This window comes from Oncorhynchus masou, chromosome 27 (genome assembly GCF_036934945.1).
Source record: "Oncorhynchus masou masou isolate Uvic2021 chromosome 27, UVic_Omas_1.1, whole genome shotgun sequence".
Classification (NCBI taxonomy): domain Eukaryota; kingdom Metazoa; phylum Chordata; class Actinopteri; order Salmoniformes; family Salmonidae; genus Oncorhynchus; species Oncorhynchus masou.
Window position 1 is genome coordinate 35,028,695 of NC_088238.1, and position 15,953 is coordinate 35,044,647.

The following is a 15,953-nucleotide window of genomic DNA, read 5'->3' on the forward strand; positions in this document are numbered from 1 at the left end:
TGTGTCTTTATGTGTCTCTATGGATGCGGGAATTACTTTTTTAAATCATCTTAGAGCAAACGGAATGAGCACAAGCTACATTTGGCTACATACGGACCATTAGTGGAATTCCCGCGATAGAGTAACGGTTAATGTGATTGCATGTTCATTATTTGACTAGGCTACCTGTATTTGACTTGTGTTGCTATTTTCTGAACACTAAATGGTTTAATTTTTATTTTTGGCAGTGAAACGAGGCTACTCAGGCGACAAAAAAACTCACGCAAATGTATAGCCCCATTGGAAAAAACATAAATGGACTGTTTGAAAATATGAAGAAAAAATATTTTAATAAAGAAACATGTGAATTCCATTTTTATTTGGCGTACCCCCGACGCATTGCGTACCCCCAACGCACCAGTTTGAGAATACCTGCTGTACAGCATCTTTTGTTTCCAGAAAATGTTAAAGTTATCTGTAAAAGTTATTCCAACAGAGCTACAGTAATCTTGTAGCCAGGTGTGTAATGCCAGTAGCCTGCTGAATCTTTTACAGCCACGGCCCAACGATGATTTCAGACCTGAAATAATTGGCCACTTTTTGGAATCTTTCAGAGAGAATAATTTCTTTAAAATCCATTTTCAGCAGATACTAGCTAGCCCTCCTAATGTCGTTTGACCCCACATGGACTACAACAGTGTCAGCTCCTGGCAGCTGTTGCAAATGGTCAGAAGCAGCCTTGTTATGTCCTGTATTCGTGCTCCAGGATAGCACAGGGTTTTTGCCACGGGAACCAAGATGTTTCTTACCATAGAGCTGCAGATGACGACAGCTTGTGCAATGGCCAAGGAGATCAGGCCGTTCTTTTGCTTTGGGTGGTTCATAGACCCCAAATACTATTTGAACCCAGGTCAGAATCCTCTACCACCACAGCTGTACATGATGTGTGTATAAGAGAGAGAAGTGGAGCGAGAGACTTTTGCACAGCAGCAGAGATGGCAAAGTATAGGAAACTGTAGGCGACATAGAAACAGTGAGCAAAAGAGAGAGAAACAGATTGAACGAATGAGAGAGAGAGATGGATGGATAAATGTGGTTGAGTTCCACAGATGTGTGACCGGGGTCTCATCAACTCCTGAACCCTCCTTTCTCCCTCCACTCATCCTCCTCCTCCTTCCCTCTCTCTCTCTCTCTCTCTCTCTCTTTCTCTCACACTCACATGCGCTCTCTCGTGCCCTCTCCATGGGTTTTAAAAGCCACTGGAATGTACAGAATCAGCCTGGACTCGGCTGTGCTCATACCGACCAATATCCTCCCCATGCTATGCATTGGTTGCCGCCCGTTGGTTGCCGTGCATTGGTTGCCATAATAATGGTAAGTTGGTGGGTGCTTATATTTGTTCTATTTCACACATGTACAAGTGAATATTAATATGCATGTGAATTGGAAATGTGTATTTAGCATATCCCTACTCTCTCTGAGACAACCTCGTAGTGTGGGATCATGACAAGGGTCTGACATTATCAACGGCGACCCTGGAACAATGGACGTTTGTTGCCATGCGCTGGTTGCTGTGTGTTCAATGCATTGCCATTTGTTTCATGCATTTTAATGGGTCCGAGCACATAGTCTGTTTACTTCACCTTCATTACGCTATATGCCCATGATGACACAAAAGGAGGAAGAAAGAGGTAGATGGGGGAGAGAGTGAATGGAAATGGAAAAACCTTTCGGAATGTGTGCCTTGCATTGTGCCATGACTCCCACATACAGTGGGGCAAAAAAGTATTTAGTCAAACACCAATTGTGCATGTTCTCCCGCTTAAAAAGATGAGAGGCCTGTAATTTTCATCATAGGTACACTTCAACTATGACAGACAAAATTTGGGGAAAAAATCCAGAAAATCACATTGTAGGATTTTTAATGAATTTGTTTGCAAATTATGGTGGAAAATAAGTATTTGGTCAATAACAAAAGTTTCTCAATACTTTGTTATATACCCTTTGTTGGCAATGACAGAGGTCAAACGTTTTCACACACTGTTGCTGGTATTTTGGCCCATTCCTCCATGCAGATCTCCTCTAGAGCAGTGATGTTTTGGGGCTGTTGCTGGGCAACACAGACAGGTTTTCACTCAAAATCTCACGATACATGGCCCCATTCATTCTTTCCTTTACAAGGATCAGTCGTCCTGGTCCCTTTGCAGAAAAACAGCCCCAAAGCATGATGTTTCCACCCCCATGCTTCACAGTAGGTATGGTGTTCTTTGGATGCAACTCAGCATTCTTTGTCCTCCAAACACGACGAGTTGAGTTTTTACCAAAAAGTTATATTTACATGTACATGTCCAGACCATATGACATTCTCCCAATCTTCTTCTGGATCATCCAAATGCTCTCTAGCAAACTTCAGACGGGCCTGGACATGTACTGGCTTAAGCAGGGGGACACTTCTGGCACTGCAGGATTTGAGTCCCTGGCGGCGTAGTGTGTTACTGATGGTAGGCTTTGTTACTTTGGTGCCAGCTCTCTGCAGGTCATTCACTAGGTCCCCCAAAGTGGTTCTGGGATTTTTGCTCACTGTTCATTTGATCATTTTGACCCCACGGGGTGAGATCTTGCGTGGAGCCCTAGATCGAGGGAAATTATCAGTGGTCTTGTATGTCTTCCATTTCCTAATAATTGCTCCCACAGTTGATTTCTTCAAACCAAGCTGCTTACCTATTGCAGATTCAGTCTTCCCAGCCTGGTGCAGGTCTACAATTTTGTTTCTGGTGTTGACAGCTCTTTGGTCTTGGCCATAGTGGAGTTTGGAGTGTGACTGTTTGAGGTTGTGGACCGGTGTCATTTATACTGATATCAAGTTCAAACAGATGCCATTAATACAGGTAACGAGTGGAGGACATAGGAGGAAGTTACAGGTCTGTGAGAGCCAGAAATCTTGCTTGTTTGTAGGTGACTAAATACTTATTTTCCACCATAATTTGCAAAAAAAATCATAAAAAATCCTAGAATGTGATTTTCTGGAATTATTTTACTCATTTTGTCTGTCATAGTTGAAGTGTACCTATGATGAAAATTACAGGCCTCTCTCATCTTTTTAAGTGGGAGAACTTGCACAATTGGTGGCTGACTAAATACTTTTTTGCCCCACTGTACCTGAAGGGAACATTTTGACATTTGCCATATGGTTAGTGAGAAAGTCCATATTGCAAATGTACGGTCCCTTACTAGACGTCCGCGAATGTTTCTAAAATTCGCGGACGGATCTTCCGGGAAGTCATCGAACGAAGTCTCTCGGACATTCGTTTCTTTTTTATAAAATGTTCCAATTTTTCTCATTTTTCTGCTGTCTCGGTAAATCCCACCAGAAGGCAAATGGAATCATAGTCAATCACGACGTGGCCTTTGTTCCTAAACGGAAAAGACTTTGAAGACGAAACTTGGTGAGCATATATTTGGCATAATGGGAAATTGGCCCCGAACAAGATGGTGTCGTGGCCTCAACGGTTTTTGAGTTATGGCCCTTTATCTTGGATTAAAGGTCAAAAATGAAAATAGATCGCTAATATGACTGCTTCACGTCAAAGTAATGAACCTACCGTCTCAGAAAAAAAGAACCAGTCATTTATCTATCGTAATTTAAGAGAAATCGTATAATGTACAAGTGGTGATGTTCAAAAAATGTTTTTTTGTTGTAAAGATCCAGTTGCAGCAAGTTCAGACAAATCTTTTTGAAATGTGTTTCGGAGCTCTGCGAGATTTCTGTGATTTTCTGTGATGTTCTGAAATAACACACACTCATTCAACCCTCTTTATATAAGTCAGTTCTTAACATAAAGACTTAAAACTCAAGATTCTATAAGTGCCTACCCCAAGGAGGATATGTGTTTACTTTTAGCTTCCTGTGCCAACCGGAAGTGCCATTATTCATGTCATAGGGGCTGTTTCGAAGGGTTAAAAAAGTCTGATCTTTTCAAAACTTCATATGTGCGATTAGGCAACCCTCATGAACTGTAAATCAGTCATGTCTCCCATTAAATTTCCAAGAAAAACTCACACACACACACAGCTCGGACGGAGGGACACAGTGCGGTGCATAGAGACAGACAGAGCCTTCAATAGTTACCTTTGTTCAAACTATTAACCTCTTTCAGCTATTTTTATGTTTGGAAAAATAACTTTCCCAATGTGAACGGCCTATTTCTCACACCCAGATGCAAGAATATGCATATAATTGACAGATTAGGATAGAAAACACTCTAAAGTTTCCAAAACTGTCAAAATATTGTCTGAGTATAACACAAGTGATATTGCAGGCGAAACCTTCCATAGCCTGCATTTAAAGGAATATTTTTAAAGGAATATTTTTTTATTGTTTTTTATTTTACCTTTATTTTACTAGGCAAGTCAGTTAAGAACAAATTCTTATTTTCAATGACGGCCTAGGAACAGTGGGTTAACTGCCTGTTCAGGGGCAGAACGACAGATTTTGTACCTTGTCAGCTCGGAGATTTGAACTAGCAACCTTTTGGTTACTAGTCCAATGCTCTAACCACTAGGCTACACTGCCGCCCCATATCAATATCAACCATTCCTTTTCCTATCGCTTCCTCAAGGTGTCAACAGTCTTTAGACATAGTTTCAGGCTTTTATTTTGAAAAATGAGCAAGAAAGATAACATCGCGTCGGAGATTTGCTTGCGTAACACAGTGGGGCAGACATTGACTCTCCTTCTCCTACTGAAAAAGAGACAGTGCCGGTTGATATATTATCGATTACATAATTTAAAAACTACCTGAGGATTGATTATAAAAAAATGTTTGACATGTTTCTGTGGACATTATGGATACTATTTGGAATTTTCATCTGCATTGTCGTGACCGCTCAAGCCTGTGAATTTCTGAACATAAAGCGCCAAACAAAGGGAGGTATTTTGGATATAAAAAATATCTTTATGGAACAAAAGGAACATTTATTGTGTAACTGGGAGTCTCGTGAGTGAAAACATCCGAAGATCATCAAAGGTAAGCGATTAATTGTTTTGCTTTTCTGATTTCTGTGACCAAGCTACAATGATGCATGGTGTTCGTAATGTTTTGTCTAGTGATCGATAAACTTACACAAACGCTTGGATTGCTTTTGCTGTAAAGCATATTTTTATTACATTTGCAAAATGATTCAACAATGAAAAAACATCACCAAATGGACATGATGAAATCAACACAATAAGCGATGGAGAGAAACCACTATCACTTCAGAGCCAGAATTTTTGAGCATGTCAAATTCGTGAAGGTAAATACACATTGAAACATATTGTAGAAGCACAGCCATGCAGCTGTTGATTGGAACGGGTTACTGGGAGCACATTTTTTAAATGGTTTTTAATGCCATTACGGGTAGCAAGGGGTCCACGGTTGGGTAGGGAGCACCACCCATCCATTCATTCTTGTCATTTTGGATGTTTTTTAAAGAATCATTAAAAAACAACAGTCCCACTTCTCCCTCATCATACATGACAAATAGACCATCTAGGTTGATTCATGGCTTAACATAGTGCTATATATCATTTTGGCAGTATAAATTCCTTTTGGACATGGTTCACTGACTTTTGGGTTTGTAAACCGGCTTCCATTGATTGTACATGGCAAATGGACATAACATCCTGATTTGGCACTTTCAAATCTTTCATATTGCATTTGGACCTTTCTTATGGCATTTGGCAAAAACAAAGTTACTTTTGATGTCCTATGAAATCATATTGCAAATGGACAAAACTTATGCCTTATGGACAAGTTAAAAAAATATGATAATGAAATATGACAAAAGTATGTTCATACAGTTTTATACATGTGTAATAGACCAAAAATCGAAAGAATTTCATGAAATGGTCCAGAAAGCACGTTTTTAACCTCTTATCCCTTTCATGCGTGAGTTCCAAATATCTCTAACAGTCGCCCTAGCGTGATGTTAGAATGTTCTCTCCATTCCAGAATGTGATTGATACGTAACAGTACATTTTATCTGCGCTGCCCTCAAACTAAAGCACGCAGCCTGTTTATATTTATAGGTTGTTTTAACTTCAATTTCAAATGATTTTCTAACAAGTTTTTATTTTCTAAAAACAGTTTGAATTTAGGTGTATTCCGCCTCCTCATTCATTCACATAAAAATAGTAATTTTTACTTTTGCGGATAATTACATTTTTGGGACATTTCTGACACGGACAAAATTCCCCAAGACATGCAGACATTTGCTCATCTCCCATCAGAACAGGATCTGCACACGTGTTCACATTTTCCATTCCACATTTCTATTGTTGCGTACTGTATGTATGGAGCATAATATATTTGTGTGTATTCCTTATCACAGCGGACACGTGAGGTAACGTTACTCATTTTATAACCTTTATGGTGTTATAGTCAATCGTGCTTATGTAGCCACATTCTTCCATTAGCTCTGTAAAACAATGCTCAGGGCAGGGTGACCGGAAACATGACCGAATACAAACAGTGTAGCTATTCCCTCAGGGTCTACAGTCAATCACGGATTACAAAAAGTAAACCAGCCCCGTCACGGACCAGGATGTCTTGTTCCCAGGCAGACTAAATAACTTTTTTGCCCGCTTTGAGGACAGTACAGTGCCACTGACATGGCCCGCAACCAAAACATGCGGACTCTCCTTCACTGCAGCCGACGTGAGGAAAACATTTAAACGTGTTAACCCTCGCAAGGCTGCAGGCCCAGACGGCATCCCCAGACGGCATCCCCAGCCGCGCCCCAGCTGGCTGGTGTGTTTACGGACATATTCAATCAATCCCTATCCCAGTCTGTTGTTCCCACATGCTTCAAGAGGGTCACCATTGTTCCTGTTCCCAAGAAAGCTAAGGTAACTCAGCTAAACGACTACCACTCCGTAGCACTCACTTCCGTCATCATGAAGTGCTTTGAGAGACTAGTCAAGGACCATATCACCTCCACTCTCCACCCTACCTGACACCCTAGACCCACTCCAATTTGCTTACCGCCCCAATAGGTCTCAGACGATGCAATCTCAACCACACTGCACACTGCTCTAACCCACCTGGACAAGAGGAATGCCTATGTGAGAATGCTATTCATCGACTACAGCTCAGCATTTAACACCATAGTGCCCTCCAAGCTCGTCATCAAGCTCGAGACCCTGGGTCTCGACCCCGCCCTGTGCAACTGGGTACTGGACTTCCTGACGGGCCGCCCCCAGGTGGGGAGGGTAGGCAACAACATCTCCACCCCGCTGATCCTCAACACTGGGGCCCCACAAGGGTGCGTTCTGAGCCCTCTCCTGTACTCCCTGTTCACCCACGACTGTGTGGCCACGCACGCCTCCAACTCAATCATCAAGTTTGCCACTGCCTGTTCACCCCGCTATCATCCAGAAGGCGAGGTCAGTACAGGTGCATCAAAGCTGGGACCGAGAGACTGAAAAACAGCTTCTATCTCAAGGCCATCAGACTGTTAAACAGCCACCACTAACATTGAGTGGCTGCTGCCAACACACTGACTCAACTCCAGCCACTTCAATAATGGGAATTGATGGGAAAGGATGTAAAATATATCACTAGCCACTTTAAAAAGAAGGCGCTGTGAATTTTGGGCCTGCTCCGAAATATGTGATAGTTGACTTCTAAACGTGTTGGACAAAGTGGGTTTGGTGTCAGTATATATCCGTTTGGTGTCAGAATGATATCTTATTGACTGATGGACGCTGACTTGATGGCTGACTTTGTCTGTTTGCAATAAGTTTAAACAGTGATGAACCATCACCAAATGGGCATGCTGAAATCAACACCAACGAGTGATGGCGAGGAACCACTTTCACTGCCCGGCCATCCCGAGTTCAACGGGCCAGTCAATTGGGCATTTCTGCAGTTTATGTCAAATTTGTGATGGTAAATGCCCATTGTAAGACATTGCAAATGGACAGCCATGCACCTGGTAATCTGAACGAGTTACCAGGAGCATATTTAAAAATAATGTTTTAATGCCTTTAGAGGGGGTGCAAGCGGTCCATGGCTGGGTAGAGAGCACCCCCCACCTGGGCCCATCCCTGGTAATTTTTGACATTTTTCAAAATAGAAAATAAAAAACAACAGAATCCAACTTCTCCCTCATTGCACCAAATTTTAACTTCCCATTACTTCCCATGATCAAATGATCAAATAGTTGATTCAGGGCGTAACAAAGTGATGTACAGTGGTGCAAAAAAGTATTTAGTCAGCCACCAATTGTGCAAGATGCCTGTAATTTTCATCATAGGTACAAAATGAGAAAAGCAAATTGCCAACAAAGGGTATATAACAAAGTATTGAGATAGCCTTTTGTTATTGACCAAATACTTATTTTCCACCATAATTTGCAAATAAATTCATTAAAAATCCTACAATGTGATTTTCTGGATTTTTTTTTCTCATTTTGTCTGTCATAGTTGAAGTGGACCTATGATGAAAATTACAGGCCTTTCTCATCTTTTTAAGTGGGAGAACTTGCACAATTGGTGGCTGACTAAATACTTTTTTGCCCCACTGTATGTCATTAGGTCAGTATAAATGCCATTTAGACATTTCTTATGCCATTTGGCCATGGTTCACTGATTTTTGGGTTCGGAAGCAGACTTCCTATCATCATATATTGCAAATGGACAAAACAAATGGACAAAATGGACAAAACAAAACAAAACTCAATAAAATAAGACAAAAGTATATTCATACGGTTATTATACAGTGGGGAGAACAAGTATTTGATAACCTGCAAAATTGGCAGTCTTTCCTACTTACAAAGCATGTAGAGGTCTGTAATTTTTTATCATAGGTACACATCAACTGTGAGAGACGGAATCTAAAACAAAAATCCAGAAAAATAATTTTTAATGAATTTATTTGCATTTTATTGCATTACATAAGTATTTGACCACCTACCAACCAGTAAGAATTCCGACTCTCACAGACCTGTTAGTTTTTCTTTTAGAAGCCCTCCTGTTCTCCCCTCATTACCTGTATTAACTGCACCTGTTTGAACTCGTTACCTGTATAAAAGACATCGGTCCACACACTCAATCAAACAAACTCCAACCTCTCCACAATGGCCAAGACCAGAGAGCTGTGTAAGGACATCAGAGATAAAATTGTAGACCTACACAAGGCTGGGATGGGCTTCAGGACAATAGGCAAGCAGCTTGGTGAGAAAGACAACAACTGTTGGCGCAATTATTAGAAAATGGAAGAAGTTCAAGATGACGGTCAATCACCCTCGGTCTGGGGCTCCATGCAAGATCTCACCTCGTGGGGCATCAATGATCATGAGGAAGGTGGGAGATCAGCTCAGAACTACACGGCAGGACCTGGTCAATGACCTGAAGAGAGCTGGGAACACAGTCTCAAAGAAAACCATTAGTAACACACTACGCCGTCATGGATTAAAATCCTGCAGCACACGCAAGTTTCCCTGCTCAAGCCAGCGCATGTCCAGGCCCGTCTGAAGTTTGCCAATGACCATCTGGATGATCCAGAGGAGGAATGGGAGAAGGTCATGTGGTCTGATGAGACAAAAATAGAGCTTTTTGGTCTAAACTCAACTCTCCGTTTTTGGAGGAAGAAGAAGGATGAGTACAACCCCAGGAACACCATCCCAAAGCTGGTGTAACTGAGTCAGGTTTGTAGGCCTCCTTGCTCGCACACGCTTTTTCAGTTCTGCCCACAAGTTCTCTCTGGGATTGAGGTTAGGGCTTTGTGATGGCCACTCCATACCTTAAGGGAACATTTTGACATTTGCTGTATGGTTAGTGAGAAAGTCCATATTGCAAATGTACGGTCCCTTACTAGACGTCCGAAAACATTTGTAAAATTCGCGGACGGCGTCGGGCCGAGTGGCAGGGCCGGACCTACCAGGAAGTCATCAAATGAACTTTGTCGGACATTCGGTTTCCGTTTTATAAAATAATCAAATTTTGGTCATTTTTCCGCTATCCCGGAAAATCCCACAAGAGGGCATAAGCTATCATATTGCAATTTGACAAAACATCACGAATCACGACGGGGCCTTATCTTGAAAACGGAAAATATTTCGAAGCCGAAACTTGGTGAGCGTAGGTTTGGCATGATGGGCAGTTGGCACCGAACAAGATGGCGTCTAGGCCTCCACGGTTTTTGAGTTATGGCCATTTCTCTGGGATTAAAAGTCCAAAATGAAAATAGAGAAATTATCTTTCCACTTCACCCACTATGAGTATATTTATAGCTTCCTGTGCCAACAGGAAGTGCCTTAAATGGTGTCATAGTGGCTGTTTCCAAGGGTTAAAAAGGTCAGATCTTTTCAAAACTTCATTTGTGTGATTAGGCAACCCTCCTGAACTGTAAATCAGTCATTTCTCCCAACATATGCCAATGAAAAGCTCTCTCACACACACACACACACACACACACACAGCAAGGATGGAGTGACAAAGTGGGGTGCTTAAAGACACAGAGAGCAGGCATTGGTATTACCATAATCCCTAGGCCGTGCCGAGTTCAACGAGATATCCCACTTGAGCGTAGCTCGCTCGGTCTCAGCGCAGCGACCATTAGAAAAGTAGGCCCAAAATGAAGCCTGCCCCACAATGTCATTTGCTTTTGGGTGACAGTGAGAGAACCGTTAGGGTGAGAAACACAATTCAACCTCAGGTACGTTCCTAAGGTCCTCCCGATCCGTGCAAGCCTAACCGTGACCGTGTGGCATTAACCCTTACCAGTTAAAATAAGGTGTTTACATCAAACAGTTTGCATTGACTTCTCTCCCCATAGGAATACATTGCCTGCTCCTCTAAATTCAACCTGAAGCCTATGTGGGTTGCGAATGCCTTATGAACCTGTCTTCTATGACAGTCCATCAGACCACTATGAGGTCTACCTGAGGTCTACCTGTGAGCAACCGGAAGTGGTTAAAATCACCCTAAAAGTGTATATCCAGTGTTTTGAAAAACATAACCTGTCATTATGAAAATCACTGTATTCAAAGCTGTGTAGATCAGTCAATTCTTAACTTAAAGACTTAAAACTCAGGATTCTGTAAGTGGCTATGTCAATCAAGACATGTGTTTACTTATAGCTTCCTGTGCCAACCGGAAGTGCCTTTAATTGGGTCACACTGTCTGTTTTGAAGGGTTAAAAAAGTCACATCTTTTTAAAACTTCATATGTGTGACTAGGTAACCCTCCTGAAATGTAAATCAGTCATTTCTCCCCGCAGATGTCAAAGAAAAGCTCTCTCACACACACACAGCAAGGATAGAGTGAAAAAGGGCGGTGCCTAAAGACATAGAGAGCAGGCAATGGCATAAACATAATCTCTAGGCCGTGCAGAGTTCAACGAGATAACCCGCTTGACCGTAGCTCGCTCGGTCTGAGCGCAGCGACCATTAGAAAAGTAGGCCCAAAATGAAGCCTGCACCACAACATCATTTGCTTTTGGGTGACAGCGGCGGAACCGTTAGGTTTAGAAGGACAATTCAACCACAGGAATGTTCCTAAGGTCCTTCCGATCCGTGCAAGCCTAACTTTGAGGCATTAACCCTTAACAGTAAAACAGGGTTTTTTGATCTCACAGATTACAATGACATCTCTCCCCATAGGAATACATTGCCTGCTCCCCTAAATTCAACCTGGAGCCTATATGGGTTATGAGTGCCGTATGAACCTGTCTTCGGTACCAGTCCATCAGGCCACTATGAAGACTACCTTTGTTGATTCTAAGCTTCCTGGACCAACCGGAAGTGGTTAAAATCACCCTAAAAGTGTATATCCATACCCTGCCTGCAGTTTGATTGACATAGTGCATTCAACCCTGTGTAAATCAGTCAGTTCTTAACGTAAAGACTTAAAGCTCAGGATTCTGTAAAAGCATACCCCAATGAGCATACCCCAATATGTGTTGACTTATAGCTTCCTGTGCCAACCGGAAGTGCCATAATTGGTGTCTCAGGGGCTGTTTCGAGGGCTTAAAAAAATCAGATCTTTCCAAATCTTCATATATGTGATTAGGCAACCCCCATGAACTGTAAATCAGTCATTTTCCCCATAACATTTTGAAAGGAAAACTAAATCACACACAGCTTGGAAGGAGGGACCCATTGGGGTGCGTAGAGACATACACTCCCTGCATTAGTTAACCTTGTTGGAACTTTTAAAGAACCGTCAGACCTAGAGCTCCGAAACTTTAGAATCCTGTTCTAGATCTCAGGTCGATAGTGCGTGGTGAGTTACGTCGCTCTAGACCGAGAAACAGCCTCGGACCGAGAAACAGCCTCGTACATTTGCAATGAATTCAATTCATTTTTGCATCACGAAAATGTTGACATTTAGAAATGTCCCAGAGTCACAAGACTAGGTGCATTGTGACCGTCTCGGCCCATAGAGACAGAACCCAACGTTTCTGTCCGATAGCTCATTCAAGGACCCCGTAGCAAGTCATGGAAAAAAGTGGATTTTCAGCACCAATTAGGGTTTTGCTCAGACACCAAATTACCTATCGAGCCGAAACTTGGGATTCGGGGGTCGCCTCATCTAGGCCTACACATAACATAAGAAATGGACTCGCAGCTAGAACGTAACTACGTGTTTTATGTTTTTTTATGGTTTGAACCGAAGGCGTTGTGAATTTTGGGCCAGCTCTGAAGTATGTGATAGTTGGCTACTAAACGAGTTGGAAAAAGTGGGTTTGGTGTCAGTTTGTATCAGTTTGGTGTCAGAATGATATCTAATTGACTGATGGACGGTGACTTGATGGTGACTCTTGTCCATTTGCAATATGTTTAAACAGTGAGGTACCATCACCAAAAGTGACATTCTGAAATCAACCCTAACAAGCGATGGAGAGGTACCAGAATCACTGCCCAGCCATCCCGAGTTCATCGGGCCAGTCAATTTTGCATTCCTGCACGATTTTTATAGCGTGACAAATTTGTGATGTTGAATGCCCATTGAACCATATTGCAAATGCACAGTGACTTTGCAAAAGTGAGAAAACATAAACAAATGGACATAATGAAATCAACACAACTATCACTGCCAGGCCAAGTTGTGTTCATCAGGACAGTCATTTTTGCACGTGCATTTGCAATATGATTCAATAGCGAAAAAAACGTCACCAAATGGACATGATGTAATCAACACAATGAGTGATCAGACGAGTATCAGAATGACCGGTAAATGCATTGACAACCATATTTTTATTTTTGGGTTACCAGGTGACTATTTTCAATCACCAGTTGCACAACAATGCGTATCCATCAGAATATTTTAAACTGTCCATAAAGCACTCAGGAAGGGCCCCCGTGGATAGAGTGCCATAGTAGGGTGCTCACATAGCGGGGGTGGACAATAGGAGTACCGGTAAATGCATTTACAACCATATATTTATTTTTGGGTTACCAGTTGCCTATTTTCAATCATCAGTTGCACAACAATGCGTACCCATCAGAATATTTTAAACTGTCCATGGATAGAGGGCCATAGTAGGGTGCTCACAGAGCGGGCATGGATATGTGGAACACCGGTAAGTGCATTTAGGACCATATTTCTATTTTTGGGTTCCCAGGTGCCTATGTATATCCTAATCCGCATCCACCGAAATATGTCAAACTGTCCATAAAGCACTCAGGACGGGCCCCTATGGATAGATGGCCGTAGTAGGGTGCTCACAGAGCGGGCATGTATATTAGGAGTCCCTTTAAATGTATTGAGAACCATATTTTTATTTTTGGGTTACCAGGTGACTATTTTCAATTACCAGGTGCACGGATGTATAGCCGCACCTGCATTGATAGAGGGCCGTAGTAGGGTGCTCTCAGAGCGGGCATGGATATGTGGGACACCGGAAAGTGCATTTAGGACCATCTGGTTCCCAGGTGCCTATTTTCAATCACCAGTTGCACAACAATGCACGTGCATTTGCAATATGATTCTATAGTGAAAAAACATCTCCAAATGGACATGATGAAATCAACACCACGAGTGATGGAAAGGAGCAACTATCACTCTGCCCGGTCATCCTGTGTTCATCAGGCCAGTCAATTTTGCAATTCTGCATGATTTTTGAAAATGACAAATTCGTGATGGTAAATGCCCATTGAAACATATTGCAAATGCACGTGCATTTGCAATATGATTCTATAGTGAAAAAAACATCACCAAATGGACATGATGAAATCAACACAACGAATGATGGAAAGGAACAACATTGTGATTGTTGTCAGGCCAGTCAATTTTGCATTTCTGCAGGATTTTTGAGCATGTCAAATTTCTTATGACATTTGGCCCCCACAAAACATATGCCTTATGCACAAGCAAAAAAAATAATAAAAAATAATGATAAAATATGACTAAAGTATGTTGATACAGTTCTTATACGTGTGTAATTGACACAAAAATCGAACGAATTTTGAAAAACGGTCCAGAAAGCACTTTTTTAGGGGTGTGTGAAGTTTGTTATGAAATTTTGCAATTTTTACTTTTGACTTTTGACTTCCTATGAAATCATATTGCAAATGGACAAAACATATGCCTTATGCGCATGTAATTAAAAAAAATTATGATAATAAAATTGGACAAAAGTATATTCATACAGTTCTTACACATGTGTAATTGACAAAAAAAGTGAAAGAATTTCAAAAAACGGTCCAGAAAGCACTTTTTTAAGGGGTGATAAGTTTTTGACAAAAAATTCATTTTTTCTAAATTTTGCTTTTGGATGTTGACTTGGGGTACATTTCCAATATGAAATACCACGGTGGAGCGCACACGCCACCTGTTGGATTTTTGAAGTGTTACAACTGGCATTTGCCATTTGGCATTTGAAATACATTTTGCATGAATCAACGCCGAATTGGTTGGTATTGGACACTGTGTATATGGTTTGTCCTATGCCAATGTTTTCCCATTCATTTTTGTCCATTTCAGGGGGGTATTCCCTTACAATACCTTGACTTTGTTGTCCTTAAGCCATTTTGCCACAACTTTAGAAGTATGCTTGGGGTCATTGTCCATTTGGAAGATCCAATTGCGACCAAGCTTTAACTTCCTGACTGATGTCGTGAGATGTTGCTTCAATATATCCACATAATTTTCCTTCCTCATGATGCCATCTATTTTGTGAAGTGCACCAGTCCCTCCTGCAGCAAAGTACCCCCACAACGTAATGCTGCCACCCCCGTGCTTCACGGTTGTGATGATGTTCTTCGGCTTGCAAGTCTCCCCCTTTTTCCTCCAAACATAATGATGGTCATTATGGGCAAACAGTTCTATCTTTGTTTCATCAGACCAGAGGACATTTCTCCCAAAAGTATGTTCTTTGTCCCCATGTGCAGTTGCAAACTGTAGTCTGGCTTTTTTAAGGCGGTTTTGGAGCAATGGCTTCTCCTTGCTGAACGGCCTTTCAGGTTTATGGTGATATAGGACTCGTTTTACTGTGGATATAGATACTTTTGTACCTGTTTCCTCCAGCATCTTCACAAGGTCCTTTGCTGTTGTTCTAGGATTGATTTGCACTTTTTGCTCCCAAGTACATTCATCTCTAGGAGACAGAGCGGTATGACGGCTGCGCGATTCCATGGTGTTTATACTTGCTTACTATTGTTTGTACAGATGAACGTGGTACCATCAGGCGTTTGTAAATTGCTCCCAAGGATGAACCAGATTTGTGGAGGTCTACAATCTTTTTTTCTGAGGTCTGAGCTGGTTTATTTAGATTTTCCCATGATGTCAAGCAAAGAGGCACTGAGTTTGAAGGTCGGCCTTGAAATACATCTACAGGCACACCTCCAATTGACTCAAATGATGTCAATAAGCCTATCAGAAGCTTCTAAAGCCATTACATACTTTTTGGGAATTTTACTGGCTGTTTATAGGCACAGTCAACTTAGTGTATGTAAACTTCTGACCCACTGGAATTGTGGTACAGTGA